The sequence below is a fragment of the Apodemus sylvaticus genome, chromosome 2 (genome assembly GCF_947179515.1).
Source record: "Apodemus sylvaticus chromosome 2, mApoSyl1.1, whole genome shotgun sequence".
Taxonomy (NCBI): Eukaryota; Metazoa; Chordata; class Mammalia; order Rodentia; family Muridae; genus Apodemus; species Apodemus sylvaticus.
Window position 1 is genome coordinate 70,724,784 of NC_067473.1, and position 27,413 is coordinate 70,752,196.

General features: G+C 37.1%; 1 protein-coding gene across 1 annotated transcript in view; it reads left to right on the forward strand.

Moving 5' to 3' along the window:
- The window catches only part of Cntnap2 (contactin associated protein 2), a 1,662,736-nt gene that overhangs the window by 242,240 nt on the left and 1,393,083 nt on the right, over positions 1-27,413 (forward strand). The window lies entirely within an intron of this gene.

Sequence of the window (27,413 nt, forward strand, 5' to 3'; positions counted from 1 at the left end):
GAGTGGCCAGTCCCACTCTGGTGAAATCTCTGACTTCTTTCTAGCTCTCTTAGGATGTGCTGTCTTCAGTAAGAAACACTTCAAGTCCCACTCCTTGTTTAAGTTTTCCACATTTAAGACCCCAATGAAGAAGTACCTCAAACCAAGTGAGTTACTCACGTGATGAATTTTAGGTAATCCATCGCAGGAAACAGCCCAAACCTGGGCAGACACAGGTGCTCAGTGTGAAGTCCAGCCCTCTTTGCTAGACTCTGAGTTGTCCTCTGGCTAAGAACTCTGCTGTTACTAGGTGAGGTCACAGAGGCCTCACCTCACTGCACTCTGAGAATCACAAAGGGCATCCAGGTCTCAGTCATCTCCCAGCTTGGCCCATCCTGTTCTCTACAAACTGGTTCAAGCATCCTAGTAATGACCTAGCTTTTGGGAAGTATCTGGAAGTATTTCTGAGAGATAGCTCCCTGGGAATCACCCATAAGCATCTCCTGTCAGCCCTCCATCTTCCCACATTACCTTCACCCTTAAGAGGAGGAACACAGTGAACAGCACTGCTCCTCAGCTCAAATGTCTGACCTCACACTCGGCCTCATCATCTCAGATCCTCTATGACCACCATGGTTTATTGCTGCTCCTCAGCCCAAGGGTGCCATTGTCTGCCTCTTGTCTCTAGCTCCAACAGTAACCATACATTCATACATGCATACATACATCATCCATCCATCCATACATACAAACATACATACATACATACTACATACATACATTTAATTAAATTTTCTTTTATTTTAAACTACCCATTCCATCACATTTATTAAAGAAAATTACTTATCTTGTATACTAGAGAAATGGCTCAGTGGTTAAGATCACTCACTGCTTTTGCGGGGGTCCTGGGTTTTAACCCCAACAACCAAATGGCATGGCTCACAACCACCTGTAACAGCTCCAGGAGATCCAATGCCCTTCTTGGGTACTTAAGTGCACAAACCCACATTCAAATATACACATAGACATTTAATTTTAAAAATAAGCAGCCAGGAGATGGTTGGTGGTGCATACCTTTAATCCCAAAACTTGGGAGGCAAGCAGACCTTTGTGAGTTTGAGGACAGCTGGTATATGCAGCAAATTTCAGAACAGGCAAGGCTACACAGAGAAACTCTGTCTTGAAGAAAAAAAACAATAACAGTAATGAAAAATAAACAATTTAAAAAAAACAGTGGTTTATCTTGCCACTTCTCTGTTACAAGACCTCAGCAGTTGTAACGAGCTGAGCAGCTGGCTATAAGAACAGTGCAAAGAAGACCAACCGCAGCCCCAGACGTTTACAGTCAGCCTCATAGCAGCAGTGAATTAGAGATCAGCCTGAGAAGGGACAGTGTTGGGCAGTGTAAGAACCTGGGGCGCCTGGGATGCTGAGAGCCAGCCATCTCCATGTCTGTGCAGATGAAAATACAAGGAAACCACAAGACTGAAACGGTTGGCAGAATTCAGTTCTCTTGTTCTAGGTTCTTGAGACTGTAAATGAAAAAGAAACCTCAGCTCGGGATTAACCCACTGGATAGAGATTTATTGTAGAGTGATAGAACTTAAGAGAGAAAACCAAAACAGTGTGGTGGTTTGAACAGGAATGGCCCCAATAGGCTCAAGTATTTGAGTGCTTGCTCATTTGGGAGTGCCACTCCTGAAAGACAGGAGGAGGCAAGGCCCTGCTGGGGAAAGTGCGTCACTAGGGGCGGGGCTTTCGGGTTTCAGAAGCCCAAGCCAGGCCCAGTGGTTCTCTCTTTTCCTGATGCTTGTGGATCTAAATGCAGAACTCTCAATTTTTTCTGAATGTCAATATAATTAATATCAATATTTTATTGCCTTTTAAGAGAAATATTTCTCATATTGTTGCATGTCATTATATGATTATACAATGATTGAATTTCCATATTCTATTTTCTACCAACCTATATTTTTATTTGATATATTTTTTATTTACATTTCAAATGATTTCCCCTTTCCTGGCTCCCCACTCCCAGAAAGTTCCATAAGCTCTCTTCCCTCCCTCTGTTTCCCCATCCCCCCCCTTCCCACTTCCCTGTTCTGGTATTACCCTACACTGCTACACTGAGCCTTTCCAGAACCAGGGGGCACTCCTCCGTTCTTCTTGGACATCCTTTGATATGTGATTTTTTTAAAGAATTATTTATTTTTATTTTATGGATATAGTTTTTGCTGCATGTTTGTATGTGACTAAAGCCGAAACAGAACTTCAAATACTCTGGAAATGGACTTACAGACTTAGTTGCCACATGGGTGCTTGAAATGAATCCTAGATTTTCTGTGTATTTTAATGTCATGGCACACATATTTACATAACTGTGGTGGCATATTCATAGCTACACACCTATCTCCAAATATCTCTTAGTATGTATGTCATATTTCAATATGCTATAAAACATTATTTCAGAATATGTAATTTTGTTCTCTTTCCTACTAACATCTGAAAATGCTATTGAAATTTTTTTTAAATACCTAATTTTTTAATATTAACTATCGCTATTTGGACATACTATAAACCTTTAATTTAATATGAATTTCTGATGCAGCCAATATACTCTATATTCTTTATAATATCAACATATGCTGTAATCATCATTAATGTTAAGCAGACAATGCATTTTAGACACATTTATGACCACATTTACTACAGAAGACAATAATATAAAATACAAGTAGACAAAATTATATCAATTTGCACTAGCCCATTTCTAATTACAGTTACAAATACTGGATTCTAAATAGTTTAATTTGAAAATAGAGAGGTTTCTATAGCACACAGTTTTGGAAGCTAAGTGTTTAAAATTGTTTGGTTCAATACATTTTGTGTCAGATGGACACCAAATGGTAAGTGTCATTGATGTGGAATTGTATCCATAGTGGTCACAAGGCAGCACAGGATGCCAGAGAGACCAGGAAGAGGTCAGGATATTTCTTGCATATCAACTATGAGGGGACTTACCAGGATCCCAAAATAGCAACCTCAGTTCCTTCCCCTTATGATTCCTCCAGTAATCCCACTTGTCCAAGATTCTATCTCTTAAAGATTCCACCCCTTTTCATTATGTTCTTCTGGGACCATGTTACCAGTACATCAACCCATGGACTGTAAGCTATGAACTACAAACCACAGGAAGTAAGGAATCACACTGTGGTTACAAACAGTGGATCTTGATTTTTGTTTTGTTTTGTAAGAACCATTTTTTTTAAACTTTGCCCCATTTTCATGAGACACCACACTAGTGGTCTTACTATTATAGCTCCTACTACTGCCCTCTCCTTCCCTTTTCAAGAAATCAATTTCACAAATAGCTGAAACAGAACTATATTGGCTCAGTGTATGAACCTTGTGATGGAGACCCTTTTAGAAAGACCTTGTTTCTTCTCAGTGGAATTGAAGCATCCACACTTTCGCCTTCTTTTTTGCTACATTTCATACTGTCTGCTGAATCCTGGGTATTCTGAGCTTTTGGATCATTATCTACTTATTAGTGAGTACATACCATGTATGTCCTTTTGAGTCTGGGTTATCTCAGTAGGTATGATATTTTCTAGTTCCATCCATTTTCCAGCAAAATTTGTGAAGTTCTCATATTTAATAGATGAGTAGTATTCCTTTGTGTAAATATAACACATTTTCTGTATCCATTGTTCCATTGAGCGATGTCTGTGTGTCTTATCTGGCAGCAGTGGGAGGGGAGGGGCTTGGTCCTACGGAGGCTTGATGAGTCAGAGAAGGGGGATGCAAGGGTGTGAGGCAGAAGTGGGTGGGTGGATGAGGGAGCAACATTTTAGAGGCAAAGGGGAGAGGTGATGATACAGGGTTCATAGAGGTGGGACTTGGAAGGGAAACAACATTTGAAATGTAAATAAATAAAATAATAAAAAAGAAAAAAGAAAGCTCTTGTTTCTCTATCAAATCTGTACTTTTAAGGTTTTAATGAATTCTTGAGTATAATTTTGAGATAATCACAAGACAATATTTTCTAGCTGAGGAGAATTTAAATTTTATACTGAAAGCTCCAGGAAACATGGAAATGCACATTTCGCAAACTTTGGGAATTTTTAATGTCAAATGAATAACTCACTCAATATAAATCTAAGTTATTTTATTTCACTTGGATTTGGCGTTACTCTATGAAAGTGTCTTTTTCCATACGAAGGACACAAGTTAATGACTATTCATTCAGTTTCCATTGCCTCCAAGCACAGAGTTGTAAAACATAATTTTACACAAATGATGTTGTGCAAACTCCTCACATCTATTAATGTTAATGGATTCTATTTCCCCTGTGAGCGATATGTCGTATATTTTTGTAGAGATAATTTTTACTGATATTTGATTACATTAAGTATCTTTTGTGTATGTTGTTGAATGGATCACTTAAAACATAAATAATTTCTTATTTTACATCTAATAGAAAAAATACACTTGAGTTGGATTACTGAAAAAATTAGTGTAAAATATCTACCATAGCATATAATGCACAGAAAAATCCAATTTGTGGATATTGTAAAAGTAAAGGTTAGTGCTGGACAGAGGGCTCAGCAGTTGTTTGGCAGAAAATCTGCGTTCAATCTAGGAACCTACATGGCAGTATATAATGGTCTATAACGCTATTTCCAGGAGATTCAAGGCCCTCACTGGCCTCTTTTGGCCTCCACAGACACCAGCCATGTACATGGTGCATAGATCAATATGCAAGCAAAATACCATCATACATATTTAACAACAACAACAACAATAATGTTTTAAGATAAGGATTGGTTCTCTCTCTCATTGTCTCTGTCTCTCCATCTCTCTCTCTCTCTCTCTCTCTCTCTCTCTCTCTCTCTCTCTCTCTCTCTCTCTCTCTCTCTCTCTTTTCTTTCTCCATTTTGGAAATTTTCATTTACCCCCATTACTATACATGTGTTTTGAACACAAGCAGTACTGTAAGTTTTATTACTAGACATGACTTCTTTACTGACTCTACAGCTTATGCTTAAAATCATACATGTCAACAACCTCTAGAGTCCTCACTACCTCATGAGGGGGTTGTAAAGAGTGTGAATTTCAAGATTTCCTCAAAGAAGCTGGTTAGGGATTTGAAATAAGCTTGTATTATTAACCAAGAAGATGTGGCAAACCAATGAAAGAAAAGAAAAAAAATAAGCAAAAGAACTTTGAAGAACTAGTAACTATATAGAAAAATGATAAATATAATTAATATTTTCAAATAGGATCTCAAAAGTCATTTATCTGTTAACAAGAATGAATATTAAGTATTTCATGATATATATGAAATATATGATATATATGAAATATATGATATATATGTATGTGTGTGTGTGCTTGTGTGTGTGTGTATGTGTGTGTGTGCCCTTGTGTGTGTGTGTTTGTACTTGCATGTATATGCCAATGGAGGACAGAATAAAATGTCAGATGCCCTGAAGCTGGAATTATAGATGGCTGTGAGCTGTTGGATGCAGGTTCTGACTACTAAAATACCATGGTCTTGAAAAGCAGGGACTAAGCCATCAACCAAGGGGTACACATGGTTCCAGGCAAAAGTATGGCAGAGGAATGCCTTGTCAGGCATCAGTGAGAGGAGAGGTCTTTGGTCCTATGAAGGCTCAATAGATGCCCCAGCATGGGGAAATCCAGGGGGGATAGGTGGGAGTGGGTTGGGTGGAGGGGCATATTCTTGGAGGCACAGGGTGGGAGAATGGGTTGGGGTTTTCACGGAGAGGGGAAACCAGGAAAGAGTATAACATTTGAAATTTAAATGAAGAAGATATTCAAGAAAGAAAAGAAAAGCAGCAAGTGTTTCTAGCTTCTGAGCTATCATTCCTGGCCCAAGATCACATATTTCATCTCCGATTCTGAGTCTCTCTGCTGGTTCTCTGTGGTCCCATGGAAAAGTAATCCATGTGCCATAGAAGGGTTTCAGCTTGCCATGTATTGGGGTTATTGAATAGAAATATAAAATCTAACCAATAAAACAATATTTGTATTCTGTACACCTTTATGTTTTCTCACAGCTAATGATTAGTTTATCCAAACTAAGTCTTCATTGTTGATGGAAAGAAAATGTGATTCTCAGGGTACATGATTTGCTGAAAACTGATACTTCGGGACCAAATAGTGTGCAAAAGCAAAGAGCATTTATTCTGCAGAAATACAGCATAAAAGTGTCTACCATTCATCAGGATCGAAGAGAGATGTGCCTTGCAGCCTGTCAGGGTTGAGTAGGTGATGTTTATCTTTCTTTCCCTTGATTAGTTTATTCTATCTCCAGAGGTATGGGTGACTTTGTGATTAGTTAATGCTCTGGAGAATTTTGGGGAATTTTCAGAATTGTTGCTGATTAACAACTATACTTAGCTCTGGCTAGGTCGTGGGGCATCTCCTGGTAGCTGCTGATTGGATGCCTATGAGGAGTGTTTTTTCCTGAAACTTAACTTGTTTTGGACTTCTTCTATTCAGGGAAACAGAAACTCAGGTATAGTCTTCCGAACTAGTTTTGGTTTTGGTTATTTTCTGGAGTGAATCTGGTGACCATGGCCTAGGAATATTGGCTCAGGTCACGCTGAGTGCCATGTTCCAGTGTGATGGCAGTTCCACAAGGTTTTATGGCAGCAGAGAAAAGAGACTCATAAACCACGACAATTAAAGACAGGTTTTTGGAAATATCAGGTAAGTAGTTTATATCACAATAGGGTGGATCTCTAAGACAAGTATCAGGTGTTAGCTGATGAGATTCTTAGCCTTTGGCTGGGTCAAACTTTCCAGTGCTCCACAGATACTGAGGTTTTGGTAAGTTACTCAGTCTTGTCAAATGGTGGCCACAGGGCATCCCTCTTTTTTCTAGAAACCTCATTTCACAACTTTATTTTGATTGGTCAGAGTTTATGAAAAATTTCAGAGTGTCAGAGTATAAATCTTCAAACCAGTTCAAACTGCAATCCTTATAATGAGGATTTAAAATATTATAACCATTTTTTGGTAAAATTTTGAATCAAGAAAAGTGAAATATATATATAGTTATTAAATACTATGCACAAAGAGTGTGTTAGACCAGAATGTCATCTTATCAAGTTACTTACACAAATACATTTAATAATTTATGATGTACTATAAAGTTAATATAATAAAATTACCTTTCATTAGATTTAATTTATTTTATTTGTACTTATTTTTATGTGGCCTTGGATGCCAAAGGAAGGTGTAAGATGCCCTGCATCTGGAGTTATGGGCATTAGAAAACTGCCTAAAGTGCACGCTGGAAATGGAATTTGTGTCATCTATAAGAGAAGAATGCCTTATAGATTCTTAACCTCTCAGCTATCTTCGCATCTCTTGAATATCGTCTTTTAAGCTTTTTCCACAAATTAAATAGAAATGACTAAGCTGTGTATAATTAATCTGATGAAGCTAATGAAATTCAATAATTTGAGTGATAATGTAAATTTAACTTACATAAATATTAGATATCTTAAAATATTTGATGACATTTAGTTTCTACTCTATAATTTAAGCACCTCATGAACTGTCTTCATCACACTAACAATGGAGAGAACATAGCTCATTCTCATTGAGAAAATTTCAGAAAATAGTTATTATCTTCAAAGGCTTTAGAGAAAATAGAGAATACTTTAATAAAATAAATGTGCTTCTCTCCACATCATCCATTGAAAGAAAATAATTGCACATTCACTTTCCTGTTCCTTATTAAAACTAATTAACTTGAAAGGTGCCTATTAAATATTTTAATGGATAGCAAGGTCAACCTAATATTACCCAATAAATATAATAATTTATGTGGCCCCAGTGCTTAAACAGGCCTGATTATGGGACCCCCTTTACTTTCTGTTATCCATGTTTACTTAGTGTTCCCCAGAAAGGAAATCTAAACTTTCATTCCTGTTAGGGAGTAGGAAGGAATGTGACCTGCTGTCCTGGTTATAAGCGTCAGGTGAACTGACGTGAGAGAAAAGGATGAGGAGTAGTTGGCTTCCCAGAACCTGGATGATGACTGGCAAGCATCTGCCAAAACAGTTACTGAGGATCTGATTCGCTCTCCTGGTCTCTGAGGTCCTTGCATGTACATGGTACATGTAAACGTAGACAAAGACACACAATAAATCAGTAAATATTCAATAGTTTCTAAAACACAGTGGAGACTATACTAGAACTTTATGGCCTTTGAGAAGTATGAACAGAAATAAACTAAGTTAGTAAATATATTTTAACACATATTTGGTTGTGTGTTTGCATATATTCCCTGTAACAAGTGTTTGGTTTCATAAAGAAAACTTTCAAGCACACCTAATTTGACAATGATCATGCCCTCCTGTCATCTCCCTTCATCCCGCCCACTTCACTCCCATCTTGCTGTTTTTCTGACGTTTCTAAATCTCCCATTAATCATGGTGTTAGGGTTAATTGTGCTTTCCTCATCTCAAGTGATTATAACTACAGGGGAAATATTTGATTTTCATTAATTTTAAGCTCATTGGCTAGGTATTTGATAATTAGACTGATGATATATAAATTTGAGCAAACAAGCCAAGATATACTAGTCTCCAATACATATGTATACACCATACATTTAGTATTTTGCATTGTGTTAATCTAGAAGAGTGGTTAGTGTTAGCTGAGGTTACACTACTTTGCAAAATGCCTCCAGGTTTTGCTAAACAATGATTATTCACAAAACTAAAGTACTTTTGAGTTCCAAAATTAAAATTACTCATTTCTCCAGGTTCTTACCCCCTCCCCCCCGCCGCCCTATTGTCTCTTAGAACTGAGTGGCCAGGGAAGATGTTTCATGCCTCTCACATTATTTCAGCTACCCTTAACAAAGGCAGCATGGGTTGAAGGAAACATTTTCAGTTCCCTTTCATCTCTCCCTTCTCTGCCCTGTACTGCAGTGCCCTGCTTGAGGACCTCCAGTTCTCTTCAGGTTTCTTCCTCTATAAAGCTTGTATTATCACAGAGCCAACTGTCCTCTCTCTGTCTTTTCTTCTTTCTAATTCACAGTTGGAGCTAGGGTTTGTGTGTCATTGTAATAAAGAAAATAATTCTGCAGATAATTGCAAGACCAAGTGAAATAACTTCAAGCTTCTAAGGGCAGTAAATTTGGAAAAGGCAAATGTGTGGGAAGCTAATGATAGAGACAGAATGGCTACAAGGTTTGCTTACAGTCACTCATTCTCAATGTCCCTTTGTGTCTAGTAATAAAATTAATGTCTTCCTGGCACAGTGATCAGAGGAATGATGTTTAGAAAGGGACATATCATCACAAAAAGGAGTTATTATGTGTTTATGGAGTACATAGGAGGAGGACTTTCTTTCATCACTTTTCAGCCTCAAACAATTTTTAAACCCAAGTAAACTATTTGAGGAAATACAATATTCTATACTTCTTTATAACAAAGGGGAAGACTATTTGGATGAATTGTAAAAATCTATATTATATATAGAGAAAAATATTTTTAAATAAACATATATTTTACTGTATACATATACATTTTATAAGTATATACATTATACATGCATACATATATATATATGTATAATGTATATGTATACACAAACACAACAGTATGAGATTTCCAGAGTAAAACCTGTCTCCACACTCCTTGAAAGCTAATACTGAAGAAACAGCGATTGAAGTTATGAAAATGAGCCTATTTAAGACAAATAACCCAAGATCAGGGAAGTTACTGCTTCAGAATCCCATCTCTGATGGTTTCTGTGAGTTGCCATCTTGGTGGGACATGGAATAAACTAGAATGCAGGCCCCCAGGCACATATGTGAGGCTGTACTTAGCCTCTATACATGCAGGTGAGAAATCGTGCTGATTAGGTAGATTGAGGGGGAAGATCTACACAATAGAACAAGAGCTATCCCAGAGCTTGAGTCCTACACATTGTAGAACAAAGCTAGCTGAGCTCAGGCACTTCTCTACCCCTCCTCTTCCCCCTCCCCTCCCCTTTCTCCTCCCTCTCCCTCTCCCTCTCCCCGTCCTCCCCTCCCTCTCCCTCTCCCCGTCCTCCCCTCCCTCTTCCTCTCCCCCTCCTCCCTTCCCTCTCCCTCTCTCCTTCCCTCTCCCTCTCCCTCTCCCCCTCTTTCTCCCTCTCCCTATATCTCCCTCTCCCCCTCCCCTTCCCCCTTTCCCACCCCCACCACTCCCCCATCTTTATTCTCACTCTCCTTCCAGATCATGAATGTGACATGATAGGCTTGCCTGCCATGATAGCCTATATTCTTAAACTGTAAACTATACCCGTGAGTTACTTCATCAGTTAATTAGATCATAGCAACTGGAAAAAAAAATTAAGATACCACCATAGAGAATGCTGGTACAACAAACTGTGATTGAACAAATTATTTTAGTTATTTGTTCATTTTGTGTGTTTGGGTAGCATGCTTCTGGACATCAGAAGACAAGTTTCAGGAGCTGGTACTTACCTTCCATCCTGCATGAGTCCTGTGGATTGTCAGCAAGTGCTTTTACTCACTAAGTCATCCCACTGGCGCCAAAAGTGGCTTTTAGTGAGAATAAAAGTAAATGGTGAAGTTAAACTCTCGAAGGCTACAAACTGAGTCACAATTTGTATCTAAGCCTAATATAACCTCTAGCATTAGAGCTATTTTCTGCTTTTCTTTTCTATTTTGCCTTATTTTTTTCTGTTACAGTATATTTGTGTTAACCACCTTTCTTCCTATCTTAGTTTCCATAATCATTATTCCTCCTTCAACTTCTTCATTAAAACAATATGTCACTTTGACAATGGCTCTTAACCTTCCAAATGCTGCAAAACTTTAATACATTTCCTCATGCTGTGGTGACCTCCAACCATAAAATTATTTTTGTGGCTACTTCATAACTGTAATTTTTCTAAGGTAATAAATAATAATGATAATAATAATGTTGATATCTATTTTCACATGGTCTGAGGGGACCAATATAAAAGGACATTCAGTTCCCAAAGTGGTCACCACTCTCGGGTTGAAACCTTTGCACTATGAATTTTAAAATGGCCTATACTTTGATGGTATCAAACAGCAGATCTTTTAGGTTCTAAAAAATAAAGATCACTAATAGTAGTTCTTAGAACAAGTGCTTTCTGGTAATCTTCATGTAGTAGATGAATTGCACAACTGTGTCTCATTCATATAAAATTGCATTTCTTAAAAGCTTACAGTAAAGTGTGGAGGAAGACATAAATAATACTTTTTTTAATTTTCTATATTCTTTGTTTACATTCCAAATGATCTCCCCTTTCCCAGTTCCCACCTCCCCATAAGTCCCCTAAGCCCTCTTCCCTCCCCCCATTGCCCAATGAACCCCCCTCCCATTTCTCTGTCCTGGTGCTCCCCTGCAATGCTGGATCAAGCCTTTCCAGGATTAGGGCCCTTTTCTTCCTTCTTCATGGGAATCATTTGATATGCTAATTGTATCTTCAGTATTCAGAGTTTCAGGGCTAATTAATATCCACTTATCAATGATTGCATTCCATGTGTATTGTTTTGTGATTGTGTTACCTCACTTAGGATGATTTTTTTCCAGTTCCAACCATTTGCCTAAAAAATTCATGAATTCATTATTTTTAATTGCTGAATAGTACTCCATTGAGTATATATACCACATTTTCTGTATCCATTCCTCCATTGAGGTACATCTGGGTTCTTTTCAGCTTCTGGTTATTATAAATAAGGTTGCTATGAACATAGTTGAGCATGTGTCCTTATTGCATGCCTGGGAATCTTCTAGGTATATGCCCAGGAGCAGTATAACATGCCCAGTTCCAGACTGATTTCTAGAGTGGTTGTACCAGCTTGCAATTCCACCAGCCGTGGAGGAGTGTTCCTCTTTCTCCACATCCTCACCAACACCGGCTGTCTCCTGAGTTTTTAACCTTAGCCATTCTGACTGGTGTCAGGTGAAATCTCAGGGTTCTTTTGATTTGCATTTCCCTAATGACTAATGATGTTGAACATTTCTTAAAATGCTTCTCAGCCATCTGAAATTCTTCAGGTGAAAATTCTTTGTTTAGCACTGTACCCCATTTTTAATAGGGTTATTTGGCTCTCTGGAGTCTAACTTCTTGAGTTCTTTGTATATATTGGATATTAGCCCTCTGTTGGATGTAAGGTAGGTGAAGATCTTTTCCCAATTTGTTGGTTGCTGTTTTGTCCTTTTGACAGTGTCCTTTGACTTACAGAAACTGTGCCATTTCATGAGGTTCCATTTGTCAATTATTGATCTTAGAGCATAAGCTATTGGTGTTCTGTTCAGAAATTTTCCCCTCTATGCCCATGTCCTCAAGGGTTTTCCCCAGTTTCTTTTTTATTAGTTTCAGTGTGTCTGGTTTCATGTGGAGGTCCTTGATCCACTTGGAGTTGAGCTTAGTACAAGGAAATAAGAATGAATCAATTTGCATTCTTCTGCATGCTGACCTCCAGTTGAACCAGCACCATTTGTTGAAAAGGCTATCTTTTTTCCATTGGTGTTTTAGCTCCTTTGTCGAAGATCAAGTGACCATAGGTGTGTGGGTTCATTTCTGGGTCAATTCTATTCCATTGATATACCTGCCTGTCACTGTACCAATACCATGGACTTTTTAACACTATTGTTCTGTAGTAATGCTTGAGGTCTGGGATACTGATTACCCCAGAAGTTCTTTTACTGTTGAGAATAGTTTTCGCTATTCGGGGACTTTTGTTATTCCAGATGATTTTCAAAATTGCTCTTTCTCACCTTATAAAGAACTGAGTTGGGATTTTGATGGGGATTGCATTGAATCTGTATTTTCATTTTTTCAAGATGGCCATTTTAACAATATTAATACTACCAATCCACGAGCATGGAAGATTTTTCCATTTTCTGGTGTCTTCTTCGATTTCCTTCTTCAGAGAAATGAAGTTCTTGTCATACAGATCTTTCACTTGTTTGGCTAGAGTCAAATCAAGATACTTTATATTGTTTGTGGCTATTGTGAAATATTGTGTCATTTCTCTAATTTCTTTCTCAGCCTGCTTATCCGTTGAGTATAGGAAGGCTACTGATTTGCTTGAGTTAATTTTACAACCAGCCATTTTGCTGAAATATTTTATCAGCTGTAAGAGTTCTCTGGTGGAGTTTTTTGGGTCACTTACGTATACTATCATATCATTTACGAATAGTGATAGATTGATTTCTTCCTTTCCAATTTGTATCAGTTTGACCTCCTTATGTTGTCTAATTGCTCTAGCTAGAACCTCAAGCACTATATTGAAAAGATATGGAGAGAGGAGGCATTCTTGTCTTGTTCCTGATTTTAGTAGGATTGCTTCAAGCTTCTCTCCATTTAGTTTGATGTTGGTTACCAGTTTGCTGTATATTACTTTTACTATGTTTAGGTATGGGCCTTGAATTCCTGTTCTTTCCAAGACTTTTAGCATGAAAGGATCCTGAATTTTGTCAAAAGCCTCTTCAGCATCTAATTAAATGATCATGTGGTTTTTTTTTTCTTTAACTTTGTTTATGCAGTGGATTGCATTGATGAATTTCCATATATTGAACCATCCCTGAGTCCCTGGGATGAAGCCTCCTTGATCATGGTGAATGATCATTTTGATGTGTTCTTGGATTTGGTTGGCAAGAATTTTATTGAGTATTTTTTCATCATTGTTCATAAGAAATTGGTCTGAAGTTCTCTTCCTTTGTTCAATTTTTGTGTGGTTTTGATATCAACATAATTGTGGCTTCGTAGAGCGAGTTGGGTAGTATTCCTTCTGTTTCTATTTTGTGGAATGGTTTCAAGAGTATCAGTGTTAGGTCTTCTTTGAAGGTCTGATAGAATTTTGCACTAAAACCGTCTGGTCCTGTGCGTTTTATGGTTGGAAGACTTTCAATGACCACTTCTATTTCTTTAGGGGTTATGGGACTGTTTAGATGATCTATTTGATCTTGGTTTAATTTTGGTATTTGCTATCTGTCTAAGAAATTGTCCATTTCTTCCAAATTCTCCAGTTGTGTTGAATATAGGCTTTTGTAGTAAGATCTGATATTTTTTTGAATTTCCTCAGTTTTTGTTCTTATATCTCCCTTTTCATGTCTAATTTTGTTAATTTGGACACTGTCACTGTGCCCTCTGATTAGTCTGGCTAAAAGGTTATCTATCTTGTTGATTTTCTCAGCTCCTGAACCAGCTCCTGGTTTTGTTGATTCTTTGTATGGTCCTCTTTGTTTCTACTTGCTTGATTTCAGCCCCGAGTTTGATTATTTCCTGTCTTCTATTCCTCTTGGGTGAATTAGCTTCTTTTTATTCCAGAGCTTTAAGGTGTGTCATTAAGCTGCTAGTGTATGCTCTCTCCAATTTCTTTTTGGAGGCACTCAGGGCTATGAGTTTTCCTATTAGCACTGCTTTCATTGTGTCCATAAATTTGGTTATGTTGTACCTTCATTTTCATTAAATTCTAGAAAGCCTTCGATCTCTTTCTTTATTTCTTCCTTGACCAAGGTGGCATTGAGTAGAGTATTGTTCAGCTTCCATGTGTATGTGGGCTTTCTGTTCTTGAAACTTTGCTATTGAGGACCCATCTTACTCCATAGTGATCTGATAGGGGGCATGGAATTAGTTTAATATTCTTATATCTGTGGAGGTCTGTCTTGTGACCAATTATATGCTTGATTTTGGAGAAGGTACCATGAAGTGCTGAGAAAAAGATATATTCTTTTGCTTTAGGGTGGAATGTTCTATATATAGCTGTAAATCCAATTCATCCAAAGCTTCAATTAGTTTCACTGTGTCCCTGTTTAGTTTCTGTTTTCCTGATTGGTCCACTGAGGAGAGTGGAGTGTTGAAATCACCCACAATTATTGTGTTAGGAGCAATGTGTACTTTGAGCTTTAGTAAAGTTTCTTTTGTGAAGGAGAGTGCCCTTGCATTTGGAGCATAAATGTTCAGAATTGAGAGTTCTTCTTGGTGGATTTTTCCTTTGACCAGTAAGCAGTATCCTTCTGTGTCACTTTTGATGACTTTTGGTTGAAAGTCAATTTTATCTGATATTAGAATGGCTACTCCAGCTTGTTTCCTGAGACCATTTGCTTGTAAAATTGTTTTCCAGCCTTTTAATCTGAGGTAGTGTGTGTCTTAGACACTGAGGTGTGTTTCCTGTATGCAGAAAAATGTAGGGTCCTGTTTATATATCCAGACTGTTAGTCTATGTGTTTTTATTGGGGAATTGAGTCCATTGATGTTAAGAGATATTAAGGAATAGTGATTATTACTTCCTATTATTTTTTAATTTATTTTTATGTTTGAGTGGTTATCTTCTTTTGGGTTTGATGAAAGAAGGTTACTACCTAGATTTTTCTAGGGTGTAATCTCTCTTTCCTTGTATTGGCATTTTTCACCTATTATCCTTTGTAGGGCTGGGTTTGTGGAAAAATACTGTGTAAGTTTGGTTTTATCATGGAATATCTTGGTTTTTCCATCTACAATGATTGAGAGTTTTGCTGGGTATAATAGTCTTGGCTGGCATTTGTGTTCTCTTAGAGTCTCCATGAGATCTGCCCAGGATCTTCTAGCTTTCATGATCTCTGGTGAGAAGTCTGGTGTAATTCTGACAGGTCTTCCTTTATATGTTACTTGGCCTTTTTCTCTTACTGTCTTTGATATTCTTTCTCTGTTTAGTACATTTGGGGTTTTGATTATTATGTGATGGGAAGTATTTCTGTTCTGGTCCAATCTGTTTGGAGTTCTGGAGGCTTCTTGTATATTCATGGGCATCTCTCTCTTTAGGTTAGGGAAGTTTTCTTCCAGAATTATGTTGAAGATATTAAGTTGTAAATCTTTGCTCTCATCTATACCTATAATCCTTAGATTTGGTGTTCTCATTGTGTCCTGGATTTCCTGGATGTTTTGGGTTACAAGCTTTTTGCATTTTGCGATTTCTTTGACTGTTGAGACGATGCTTTCTATCGTATCTTAGGCATCTGAGATTCTTTCTTCTATCTTTTGTATTCTGTTGTTTATATTTGCATCTATGACCCCTGATTTCTTCCCAAGGTTTTCTATCTCCAACGTTGTCTTCCTTTGTGATTTCTTAATTATTTCTACTTCTGCTTTTAGATTCTGGATGCCTTTGCTTAGTTCTTTCACTTGCTTGTTTGTGTTTTCTTGTAATTCTTTAAGAGATTTTTGTGTTTCCTCTTTCATGACTTTTGCCTGTTGACCAAGTTCTCCTGTATTTCTTTAAGTGAACTTTGCATTTCCTCTTTATTGGCTTCTATCTGTTGACCCATATTCTCCTGAATTTCTTTAAATGATTTTTGTGTTTCCCTTGTAAGGGCTTCTACCTTATTATACATTTTCTCTTGTATTTCTTTAAGAGATTTATTTATATCCTTCTTGTGTTTCTATAACAGCATCATGACCAGTGATTTTTAAATCCAAATCTTGTTTCTCCAGTGTGTTGGAGTATCCAGAACTTGCTGTTGTCAGAGAATTGGGTTCGGGTGCTGCCATATTACCTTGATTTCTGTTAGTAACATTCCTATGTTTGCCTTTTGCCATCTGGTTACCTCTGGCATCAGTTAGTCCTGTTATCACTGTCTGATGCTTGAACCTCCTGTAAGCCTGTAAGGGTATTTCTGCTCCTCTGTGTTACTGGGTTTCCCCTGGCACAGATTGCTGATGGTCTGCCCTATTCTTGGGTGCCATTGGAGCCCTGGTGTGCCTTGCCCCAAGCAATGTTATACTTGGTGTTGTCTCTGTGTACCTGGAGCTGTCTATCCTGTCTGTCTGGGAGCAAAGATGGCAGTGGGGAGCCCCTGACATAAATAATACTTAATCTAGAAACTACACCTAATCTAGAATGGCATAGCCGAAGGCACAATGGCATAGCCATTGCCACTCCTGTAAGACTTTAGAACTCTTTCAGCTCATGATTTGTGACTTATCATAGAGTAATGTAGTATATTATATGATGGACTATGTTCTCATAACTATCAGTGCCTTTTCTATTATTCTTATAAAGTGCCAGATTTTTTCAAAAACACATCCGACTAATAAGAATTCAAATTAAAAAATAAAAGAATCAAACTATGCAATTATTACCAAAATAGGAGCTTATCCTGTGGTAAACTTTGGAAAAAAGACAAATTTTCTTTGAGACTTAGTCCAACATGTCCTTACCTTGGCTGCAGAAGTGGGTATTTATTTCTCTCTGAGTCTTTTTCTGAATTAATGGCTCTCATTCCAAAGGATGTCATTTTTAGCCAGTGCACTTTTCAAGCACTTAATTTTCGTGAATCAGTTCAATGGCATGGAAGAAAATATATTTGAATGTGTGTTGCTTCAGTTAAAACACAAGGCTTTGTTTTAGTGAGAGAAAGTGGAGTATAGAACAACTTAGCTCAACATCTAAGAGAATATCTAGGAATCTATTTCAGAGAATTAATGAAAGACCTATACAAAAGTAACAGCTCTAGTCTCTCTGTATCTAATTTTAGCAAATTAGATAAAGAAGTTGTCAACTTGAAATGTGAATATTCATGGAAGGACTCATAATCAATTGGATTTCTCTTGAGAAGATGACAACTTTTCAATTGTGGTACCCATGGATGCATGCCAAATATGCTGATCCAAATGTTTAATGCAAGGGAATGGGGACAATAACTTCTTACCAGCACTGGACACACAGGCATCCAGATACTGGTTTATAATACTCTTTTGAAGATTAGTAAGATAATGGCACTTCAAAACCATACATTTTAAGACTGATGTAAGAAAGGCATATCATTAGTTATTTACATTAGCACATAAGCAAATGCCAAGAATTAGGCTTGTATGTCCAACATTCTTAGAAATTAACTGACCAAATATATAAAATTTTTAATATAAAAATAAATAATGACAATAGGTTACAACTTATTACATGCCTTAAGACTGTGAAATTATTCCATTGTAAATTAGAGCAATATAAGAAAGAAGAGCATAACTTTTGTTTTGGAGACAGAAAATTGCCAAGTGTGCTCTCATGTTTGAAACAATTCTTCCACAGCCTCCAGAGTGCTGAAGTTATAGGTATATGCCACCATGGTAGGCAAAAGGAGTTTTATTTGACTACATTTTTTATCTATTTAGTTATTCATTGACCCATTTATATAGATGTTGAAGAGTGTATATGGATGTCAAATGATAGCATTTGAGAATTAGTCTTATTCTTCCAACATATGGGTTCTGGGGATCAAATGCAGATCCTCAGAGTTATAGAAAAAGATTCCTTTACCTATTGCACCTTGTAGTGGGCCAAGAAAGCTAAATTTTATCCCAAAGACTCATAAGCAAACTGACATTGATAGAAGTGGGAAGGTCATAAGGTAATAGTTATGTCAAGGTAATAGTAGTAAAGAAAGAATTAGGCCTGTATAGGCCAAACATGGTATAAAAAGTTGATGTAGCATAATACAGAAATAGATATTTTCACTGTAAAGAATGTAATTTAATGTTATTCAAAATTTAAATATGACTTCTGAGCATTACATGTGAGAAATTAATACAAATGTCATGTTATCTCTAGGCTCCCTGGTTGTCTAAAAATACGCTTTCTTGTGACAATTATAGCATAAAGTACAGAAATGATGGAAATTTGAAAAAAACTTTTGCTTTCAAGTGATGCAGGGCAAATAAAAGTTCCTTTGTTTATATTCACAAGTTTTGTCTAAGATTAAAATTATCTTGAAATATGTAGATTTAACTACTGTGGACTTTTCCTTCTTTTTTTCCCCCTCTGTAGAACCAAGGTAAAGAGGTTTTATGGTGATCTGAAGAAGCATAGTTAAATGCAAATATTAACAAGTTAACACAAGATGGGGAACTCTTAATAGAGTGTGAAGATTAATTTAAAAACTTTAAAAATAGCTCAAAACTGGAGCTCTGGCCCACTAGGTAAGAGCACTGGCTTCTCCTTCAGAGGACTTGGCCTAATTTATAGTGTGTGCACACACAAACATGCACATGTACACACAGACACATACATCACACATCACACATACACACACATGGCAGATCACACCTGTCTGTAATTCTAGTCCTAAGAGTTCAGTTACCTTTCTCTGGGATTTTTTGGCACTGAATTCATATGGTATACAGACTTGCAAAATATACATAAACAAGAATTTTAAAAATTTAAAATAACCTAAATTATTTTGGCAAAAACAACTAGTAAAGAATATGTAGAACAAATTTATTTAATACATTTTCTAAATAGTGCTCTTAATCTAATTATGTATAGCCAGTGATCATGGAGTAGTCATAGTTAATTTTCTGAAATTATGGGAGATTTTTTTCCACTTTGGTTTCTCACATTTCATTTTATTCCAATATTTTCTGTGTACTCTTGTTTTGCTTTGTTTTTGAGAAAGTACTCAAAGTTGATCTCTATGTTTAATTTTTCAGACTATAACCTCGAACTCTTCATCTTGATCCTCTTGGTTTCCCTTACTTAGTGTTTGGACTACAGATAGAAATAACGTTTGCCAGCTTCGTTGATCCTATTTCTTCTTTTCTCATTTATTCATTCACTCATTTTGCATCCAGTTGCAGTCTGGCCCTCTCTCACACTGCACCTCCTCCATTCCCCCTCCCCATCTCCTCCAATATAAAAGAGCCTCTCTACCTGGGTACCAAACCACCCTTGCATAACACATCAATGCAGGACTAAGGACATCCTCTCCCACAGAGGCCAGAAAAGATAGCCCACTTAGGGGAAAATGGTTTCATAGTCAGGTATTAGAGTCAGGGCAAGCCCTTCTCCAGTTGTTGGTGGACCCACATGAAGAGCAAGTACATGAGGCCAGTCCAGAGCTCTGGCTTTCTCTTGAGGAGACCGTGGTGAAAGATGGAAAGGGGTGGGGAAAAGGGGGGCAGGATCAGGTATGGGGAGAGACAAGAGAGAAGCTCAGAGGGCCAGGAGAATGAATGCAGTTGCTAGAAATAGGATGTGGGGAGTGGGGTGAACCTCTAGAAAGACCCAGAGATCTGAAATGTGAAAGGCTCACAGGGCTCAATGAAGGTGACCTTAACTGAAATGCCCAACAGTGTAACCTAAAGAGACCAGCTCCAACAGAAAGACAGGGTCCAAAGTGAAGGGATGGGGGTCACCAAACCACCTTCAACATTTTTGACCCAGAATTGTTAGGTCTAAAAGAAATGCAGGGACAATAATGAAGCAGAGACTAAAGTAAAGGCCATCCAATTACCAGCCCAACTTGGGATCCATCCCATGGGCAGGTGCAAAACCCTGACACAATTACTGATGCTGTGATGTGCTTGCAGACAGAAGGCCAGCATGGCTGTCCTATGAGAGGCTCTACCAGAAGCTGAATGAGACAGATGCAGATATTCACAGCCAAGCATTGAACTGAGATCAGGAACCCCTCTGGAAGAGTTAGAGAAAGGATTGAAGGAACTGAAGAAGATGGCAACCCCATAGGAAGACCAACAGTATCAACTAACCTGGACTCTTGGGAATTCCCAGACATTGAAATCAAAGAGCATACATGTGCCCCAGGCATATTTGTAACAGAGGGCTGCTTTGTCTGCCCTCAGTGGGTAAAATGCACCTAATACTGCAGAGACTTGATGCCTCATGGTAGGGAGATACAAGGGAGGCACCCTCTCAGAGGGTAAGAGGAGGGGGATGGAGAAAGAAGAGAACTCTGTGAGGGAAGAAGAGAGGGAGGAACATTGGGGATGTAAAACAATGAATTAATCAATAAAAATGAAAATAGCAGAAACCATATAAAAATAAAAGAGTTTCTAATCTATATTTATTTCTGAGGGAAAGTAAAATGGAGTGAAACCTCAGACTATATGCACTCCCAATTTCTAAGTTACTCCACTCTGCTCTACTGTACTTTGTCTTCACCATCCTAATTTTGCTCTCTACTTCTGCTACATGTTACTGCTCCTTGTTTTTGTATCTTTTAATAGAATAGATCATATTATTTTCCAAGTATCCCTTTTCACAAAAGTTCACAAAATGTTCAAACATAAATTCAAATCATAAATTGAATAAGAAGTTTACAACAAAGATGTTTACATGTGTTTCTATTAAAACTAGTTATCTAGCTAGATAATCATTATCCGTCACTAGCTCCACAGGTTCATTAAGAGTCTAAAATTATAATTTTTGTGTTAAAGTTAACATTGAATATTTATATAGATAAGCCCAGTCAATATTTTAACCTCTGTTCTTGCACCTACAATAAATTGTTGATTTTTAGTTTAGGACCTTTGGTTAATTGTTTTACTGCTCTAAGGAATATATTAAAAGTTGTAAATGGCTACTTGCTATTTCAGAATCAATTAACTCATGACACATGAAGACTAGCAGAGTTCTAATTGCAATATTCATATCACAGAGGGTCTTGATTGCAATCCTATTATAAAGGGCTTAATAATTGTTAGTATAATTTTAGGAATTCTTATAGAATAACCATTAAGAATTAAGAAATCACCTGTTTGTTTATATAGCATCACTATAAGACATTCTGCCATCATTGTTCAGCAGAAAATTTGCTCAATAATGTAGACTAATGCCCAGGAATTATTAGATTATTATTTAGCTTAATGGTGACTGGAAAGGCATATCAATAGCAGGAATGGAATCCTGGGATTTACTCCTCAAGCCTTGCCTACAGGGCTCATTCATCATAATTTTATATTGAAACATCTCTGGAAGATCACCTTCTAGCCTTTAGCCACACCTAGATGGCCCCCTGCAACTAAGCTGCACATCTGCTACATATGTGCTTTGTTTTGGTGTGTGTGTTTGTGTGTGTGTGTGTGTGTGTGTGTGTGTGTGTGTGTGCGTGTGTGTGTGAGGGCTGTCTAGGTCCAGCACTGCATGCTCTTTTGTTGGGGGAATTCTCTGGGAGTCATCACTTTTTGTAGTAACCATACAGGTTAGTTGACTTTGTTAGTCTTCTTGTAGAGTCCCTATTCCCTCCAGGTTTGTCTTAGAGTTTTACTGCTCTGAATAGACACCATGGCCAGGACAACTCTTATAAGTTTGGTAGAGTTCTCTGAGAGTTCCCAAGTGTCTATGTTTGTTGACTCTGTTGGTCTTCTTATGGAGTCCATATCCCCTCCAGATTAGTTAGGGTTTTACTGCTGTGAACAGACACTATGGCCAAGTCAACTCTTATAAGGACAACATTTAATTGGACCTGGCTTACAGGTTCAGGGGTTCTGTCCATTATCATCAATAATAGTGAGAACATGGCAGCATCCAGGCAAGCATGGTGCAGTAGGAGCTGAGAGTTCTACATATACATCTGAAGGCCACTAGCAGAATACTGACTTACAGGCGGCTCAAATGAGGGCCCTAAAGACCATACTTACCATAACACACCTACTCCAACAGGGGGCACACCTTCTAGTAGTGCCACTCCCTGCACCAAACATTTGCAAACCATCACAAGTTTCCTAAATTCTTTCCCCAACTCTTCTGTAGGACTTCCTGAGTCCCTGCATCTTTTTTAGTCAGCTGCTGGGTGGAGCCTTTCAGAGGATAGTTATGCTAGGTGCCTATTTCTGAATCCAGGTTGACAGTTACAAACATAGCCTGAAGCTACAAGGTAGTTAAAGGAGGAAGGCAGGCCTTCAGTGTGTCCATATAGATCCCCTAGGACAGCTCAGCACATTTCTCCTCAAATTGGCAAGGCTTGCTCTGCATTACTAAGTTCATCTCATGCAGGGCATCTGTGTATCCAGACCAACAATAAGACATATAGCTGTCAACAGTGCCTTTACATGTTGCATCATTGTGACAGGCTTGACCAATGAAGAGGCACCAAGCTCTTACAGTGTATCCCTGTGAATCCACTACCTGTGCAGCCACAGTGCTAGTTGTTTCCTTCAACCACACATAGACCTCAGTGGAGATATGGTTACCTGGCACATTCAATGAAGTTCCCAGTGGTCTCCAAGAAATCCAGGTACACAGTCACAGAAGTAAGGTCCAAGAACATCTTGACATATGGCACTAGGAAGACACGGCTGGGATCCATATTCATCAATTTCCAACTCATAGTTCATAACAGAATACTTTTGAGGACAGACACGTGTATCTTTTGATCCTATTTCTTAATAGGTACAGGAAGTTCCAGATGATTTGTGCAGACTGTCTCTAAAATATCCTTGGCAGTTTTAGTCATTCAACTGAAGAGAAATATTGTCAACCTAGAGGAAAATCAGAAATTCTGAATCAAATAGAAGCAAATTTCATTTGTCTTCATCATAAGGTTACAATTTCTACCTCTATCTCCAAGCAATAGATTATTTCTTGAACATCCATTTGATCTAGAGTCTTATTAATTATTGTCATACTGATGTTCTTCACATGAACATATTGACACTCTGGCTTTTCTATTTGAAGTTTTGCTTATTCTCTTATTCCTTACATTTTTTCAGATTCTAATTATACTTCTTGTTTCATTATGAATCTAATTTGGAATATCTATTAACATCTTTCTACCTTCTCCAAACACGTACAAGATGTTATTGGTGTTGTTGATAGAATTTGTTGCTTATCTTAGTGTTCAGCTCCATCCATGCTAGCTCAGAGTCTACCAAAACACAAACACTATTTTCTCTCACACAGTGTGATTTGTACTTAAATGATATTTTTGACAGAAGTACAACTTAAAACAATGAATGTATAGTACCTCATTTTGAATTTTAGAAGGACTATGATTTATGACTAGAAGGAAAATACTTGTGATATGATCTCAGAAGAATGATGATGTCTTTAAACAAGAAAATATATTTCTGTTTAATTATACTAGCTGTACATATTAAATGAATGAACTCCCTAAATAACCAATAAGTACATTCTTTTCCCATTTGCTTATTAATTATTCTATATTTTAGAATACATTGTCCCCAAAGGAATATAAATCAGGATAACCAACCATAATCTATCCACAATGTAATCCAGATTTCTAAGCTCTATTTTATACATATATTTATGAGAGTATATGTTTAATACATATGTTTAGTAATACATTTGTTTACATATAATGTATATATTTTATATATTTGCATATATTATTTATGTTATTATATAACTAATTTATTATATTATTTATCTTAAATTATATTATTTACATTTATACATAATTATATTTGTATATTTTATATTTATGTAGATTATATAAGAAATAGAATGCATATATTTTCATATATTTATATAATATATAATGCATATTTTATGTTACATGTATTTAGTTGTGTTAAATTTACTTATGTTATATCCTGATTTTCTAAAATAGTACCCAGTAATTTGTATTAGTTGTGATTTTTAAATTTTGAGTCTGTTTTAGACAATTTCATGACTGTATAAAATTTACTCTCTAGTTTTCTTCCTAAATACATTCATTATTCCTGTTTCCTTCTTACAAACTTCTTTCCCATGTGCATAACTTTTTATTTTTATTTTGAGATTTAATGCATTTAATCAGGAATACTATTAGGACAGAGAGATTGGAATTATCTATTTTATGAGCAATGCCTTACCATAATTTATTTTACATCCACTGGTATAAAACATAGAAACCGTTGATATCATTGCTAGAATATTTAACAATAAATGCATAGGCCATACTTACACACATTAAAAAAATAACTTTATTTAGCTCTATGTATAAAAACAATAGCAGGGATAAAATAAATTCTATTATAATCCAATAAACTATATATTCATTGTTTAATTTTTTTTTACTATAACTTGTGTTTCGTTCTTAAAGCTTAGTTCTCTTACTGACACCTCTCACTCCATTGTCGCTATCAATTGGATAGACTGAGTAGCTCTGTCTAATACCCATAGCATTCGTAGCCCTGCCAGTTTTGGGTGTAGACAGGGTTAATCAGCAAAGAAGGTTCCAAGTAATAATGTCCCTTCTCCTGTAATAAGTTCTTATAATTTCTGCATTTCTTTGTTTCAAATGTTTATTAATATGCATGCTTGTGGGTTATTCTCTGTTGACTGCTCTAATTGAGATGACTGACAAATTAATACACAATTTTACATTATTCATGCTAAGATACTTTTTCAAATCATTACTTTAAAATGTCACATGAAACTATATTGTAGGGATTGAAGAGATGGCGTAATGGTTAGGAACGCTGACTGTTCCCCCAACGAACTCAAGCTCAGTTTTCAGCGGCAGTATGGCAGCTCCCAGCCTCCCATAACTCTAAGTCCCCGGCAATCTGACAGCCTACCCTGGCTTCCAGAGGCTGGAATGTGGATGTGGTACACAAACATTCACATCAGCGAAATACCCATACACATGAATTAAAAATATTTTCAAAGTGCTTTGTAAACATTAAGGAGTTAATTTCTTAGAACATTTCAGTTTATTTGGTAACTTTCTTGAGGTACTGCTGGCCAGTAGATTTTGGTCTTGTCTATTGACTTCCTACAAAATTTAGAACTCAAAAGTCAAAGCAATAGTGGATGTAGTTTAATTAGCCTCATTTTTTTAGTATAAAGAATCATAGGGATGTTTTGGTCTGTGGGCACACTGTCAGGACACTCTGGCCTACCTGGGTAAATTGGGCTTAAGAGGATTGCTGGAACAACTGAGGAAACTTGAGGCTCTTGGGTCATTTCCCACAATCTTGCTTAAATCACATTTTGTTCTTTGGCCTTCAGATCCAACAGGTAATGATTTCTTTAGTCTGGATTGCCAATGTTGACATCAACGAAGAGACTGAATTCTATTTCTAAAAATGATCGACTTGAAAACACTATGCCCTCTAACATCAAAACTCATTTTCTTAGCAAGAAGTGCCAGCAGTAATACAATCTTGCTGGCTGGGATAGGATGAAGAGGACCTCAGTTCTGTCCTTGTAATGAACGGGTTGGGATAATTCCCGAGTTCCTAATTATACATTTTATCGCCAAATGGGCTTAAGTCATTAAACTGCCTTGTATCAGCATACTTGTTTCTTGTGCCCTTCTGGTTTTTGAAGCCTGCATTTTTGTGTGTGTGTTTAAAATATGTGAAAAGATAAAAAATACTGGAGACTAGAAGTCTTGAAATCTTATAAATTAACTTACTTCTATTTTTCAAACTTAAATTCGAACTCATGTGCAACCTTCTCCTTCATGTATGGTAAGAGCTTAAAGGGCACACGCCCGATCTTGACCACTTCCTTCCAAGGACAAATCACCTGTTTTTTTTTTTCCAAGACAGCAATGAATGTGATAATGAAGTGCAGAACACTCTATGTCTGCTCTAACTGAGCACGTTATTGGCACTAACACTATTTTCACTTTACGATGCTCACCTCCACTGAGCACTGGAAAGTTGCTATCTGGATCTCAGCAGTTTGAAAGCTATGTTTTGGTCTGTGGGCACAGTCAGGACACTCTGGCCTACCTTGGTGTGACATTTCAAAACCTTGTTCACACTTATCTGCTGACTTTAGCAAATATGATTATTCTCATGCTAGAGACAGGAAAACCTGTGAGAGATAAAGTTTTTACACAACAGTCTACTCGCTTGTCTAGGTGATATTGAAGAACTCACACCTTAATTCTGAGTTCACTATCCGTGTTTTTATGAAACTAAGAGGTTGTGAAATATCTGAGAGAGGTCCAGTCAAAAAGGCTGCTCTTTTAGGATTGGAATCCTCAAAACCCTTTCCCATTCCAGAGTAGGATAAGGATGATGTCTGAAATAAAAGACCTTAAAACCATCCAATAATGTCTATGATTTGAATGGTTGCAAAGCTATCCTATCCACTTTTTCCTTAAGGATTTTCATGAATAATGGTTTGCATATAAAAGACTTACAGCTTATCCTTGAAGGTGTATTGATTGATAGTCCAATCTTAAAGTATTTTCTCATGGATTTGCCAAAGTGACTAAGATTCAGTTTTCAAATTTGAGATTATAAAACATGTCATATCTGGAGACATGTTTGAATAGGGCAGTTATGTTTAAAAGAAAACCCAGATGTCTAAAATACACACTAATCTGCAACATTTCCAGCTAGTTTTCCACAAAGAGTAAGATTTAAGTAATAGTGCCACAGACAGGTTAGAGTAGATCCTCTAGAGGTAATTGAGAAAGTTAGTTACCTACAAACACTATATAGCAGCATAAGCCTGATGTTATAACATAAGAATTTCATGTGTCCTGCAAGCTGTTGTTGAAACAAGGGCAAGAAAGGTCTCAGTTTGGATTCAGATGAGACACTAACAAGATTGTTCTTATGGTCAAGAAGTTAATCAGAAGAGTTAGCAGTGCCATAGACAGTTTGACATATCCCCAGCTACACACTGAGGACTTCACCTAATGTTTAGACCCCTTTGA